At 37.5% G+C, this 3,043-nt stretch overlaps 1 non-coding gene across 1 annotated transcript; it reads left to right on the forward strand.

Moving 5' to 3' along the window:
* Positions 1-236: 236 nt before the first annotated feature.
* Positions 237-309, forward strand: TRNAF-GAA (transfer RNA phenylalanine (anticodon GAA)). The gene has a single exon. It is a non-coding gene; the product is annotated as a tRNA-Phe (tRNA).
* Positions 310-3,043: the final 2,734 nt, after the last annotated feature.

The raw sequence follows: 3,043 nt of genomic DNA on the forward strand, positions 1-3,043 counted from the left end.
ATTCAGATGACATAGCTTACCTACTCAGGCCAAATACCTCTGTGTAATATGGTGCTAGTCCATTCAGAGTAAAAAAAAAAGCTACCTAACCTGGATCCGAAAAATGCTATTTACCTATTGCACCCGTTAACTGATGAATGATACAGGAAATCTTAAAACATAGCTCTAGCATGAGGTTGAGCATCTATTTTCTTGGGAAGTTTAAAAGAAAGGATGAAGACCCAAACTACCAGCAGGCCGAAATAGCTCAGTTGGGAGAGTGTTAGACTGAAGATCTAAAGGTCCCTGGTTCAAACCCGGGTTTCGGCACAATTTCAACTTCTGCTTTTCATGTCACAAAAGCTGTTTGGAGTTAAATCAACGCTCTTCTTTATCAAAACCTTTTATCAATCTGATCAACAACACAATCAATTCAACATATTATTTACTTTCTGTCTTCCTTTCAAACTTGCTTCCACCTCTCTTGTATTCAACTATGCCTCATTTATTTGCAACTTCTTGCTTTATTTTAAAGTAAAGCTTTGCCTGCATCAGCCTCCAATTCCCCTTATACAAAACTGTCAGTAGTCAGATGACATAGCTTGTACACCCTGGCCATATAGGTCTGTGTTTCAGAGTATAAGTCAATTCAGAGTTTAGAAAAAAAAATTCTACCTACCTTGTCCCCTAAAAAGGATATTCACTCATCAGACCAAGTTACCTGCTGAATGATACTGGACACTTTAACACATAACTATAAACGAAAATAGAATGACCAGGTTCTGTATGTATCGTCTACAATTATTAATAATACATCAGGAGGCCACAGGGACTTGTTGGCTGAAATATCTCAGTTGGGAGATCGTTAGACTGAAGAGCTTAAGGTACCTGATTCAATCCTGACTTTCAGCACAGTGCGAGGGGATCCTACATTCTTGCAAAATATTTCTTGAAATCAGCTCTAGTTTTTTTTTCTTTATTTCTCAAAATATTTTATCAACTGATCAACAACATGATAACTTCAACAAAAAGTTGTCTTTCTGTCCTCCTTCTAAACTTGCTTCCACCTCTCTTGCCATCAGCTTTGATGACGGATTTATCCCATTTTATACTTTTTTCAAAGTAAACTCTTGTCTGCATCAGCTTTCACTTCTCCTTGAACAAAGTTGTCAGTATTGAGATGACATAGCTTACCTACTCAGGCGACATACGTCTGTGTAATACAGTGCTGGTCCACTCAGAGTTTTAAAAGAAAAACGACCTAACATTTATCCCAAAAATGCTACTCACCCATTTCACCAGTTAGCTGCTGAACAATGCAGGACACATTAAAACACAGCTCTAACCTCAGATTGAAAATCCAGGTTCTGCATCTCTGTTCTGGGATTGTTCAAAAAAAGAGGCTGAATACTATAGCTGCTGGCAGGCTGAAATAGCTCAGTTGGGAGAGCGTTAGACTGAAGATCTAAAGGTCCCTGGTTTGATCCCGGGTTTCGGCACATTTTGAACTTCTACTTTGCATGCCACAAAGACTATTTTGAGTCAACTCATATTGACTTTGTTTATAATGATCAAAACCTTTTATCAAGATAATCGACAATACAATTAATTCAACATATTATTTACTTTCTGTCTTTCTTTCAAACTTGCTTCCACCTCTCTTGTATTCAACTTTGCCTCCTTTATTTCCCAATTCTTCCTTTAATTGAAAGTAAAGCTTTGCCTGCATCAGCCTCCAGTTCCCCTTATACAAAACTGTTAGTAGTCAGATGACCTAGCTTGCCGACCCTCGCCATATAGGTCTTTGTTTCTGAGTATAAGTCCATTCATAGTTTACAAACATCATCTAACTAACTTGGCTCCTAAAAAGGAAATTCACCCATCAGACCAATTTAGCTACTGAATAATACTGGACAATTTAACACATAACTGCACATGCAGATAGAGTGACCAGGTTCTGCATTTATCTTTAACAATTATAAAAAATACAACAGAAATCCGAAATTGCCAGCTGGATGAAATAGCTCAGTGGGGAGAGCAGTAGACTGAAGATCTAAAGGTCCCTGGTTCAATCCCGGGTTTAGGCACATTTTGAACTTCTGCTTTGCATGCCACAAATGCTATTTGGAGTCAACTCATATTGACGTTGTTTATAATGATCAAAACCTTTTATCAAGCTGATCGATAAGACAACCATTTCAACATATTTTTTACATTCTGTCTTTCTGTCAAACTTGCTTCCACCTCTCTTGTATTCAACTTTACCTGCTTTATTTGCCAATTCTTCCTTTAATTGAAAGTAAAGCTTTGCCTGCATCAGCCTTGAGTTCCCCTTATACAAAACTGTTAGTAGTCAGATGACCTAGTTTGCCTACCCTCGCCATATAGGTCTGTGTGTCTGAGTATAAGTCCATTCATAGTTTACAAACATCTTCTAACTAACTTGGCTCCTAAAAAGGAAATTCACCCATCAGACCAATTTAGCTGCTGAATAATATTGGACAATTTAACACATAACTGCGCATGCAGATAGAATGACCAGGGTCTGCATTTATCTTTAACAATTATCAAAAATACAACAGAAAGCTAAAATGGCCAGCTGGATGAAATAGCTCAGTTGGGAGAGTGTTAGATTGAAAATCTAAAAGTCCCTTGTTCAATGCTGGGTTTCGGAAAAGTCTGAGAGGTTTCTTGCTTCTCACAAAATATTTCTTGGTATCAGCTCAAGTTTTTCTTTCTTTATTTATCAAAATATTTGATCAACTGATCGACAACATGATCAATTCAACATAGAATTGTCTTTCTGTCCTCCTTCTAAATTTGCTTCCACCTCTCTTTCATTCAGCTTCCACTACAAATGTCTCCTATTTCATGCTTTTTTCTAAAGTAAACTCTTGTCTGCATCAGCTTCCACTTCTCCTTGAACACAGATTTCAGTATTCAGATGACATAGCTTACCTACTCAGGCCAAATACCTCTGTATAATATGGTGCTAGTCCATTCAGAGTAAAAAAAAAAGCTACCTAACCTGGATCCGAAAAATGCTATTTACCTATTGCACCCG

The sequence above is a fragment of the Triturus cristatus genome, chromosome 8 (assembly GCF_964204655.1).
Source record: "Triturus cristatus chromosome 8, aTriCri1.1, whole genome shotgun sequence".
Taxonomy (NCBI): domain Eukaryota; kingdom Metazoa; phylum Chordata; class Amphibia; order Caudata; family Salamandridae; genus Triturus; species Triturus cristatus.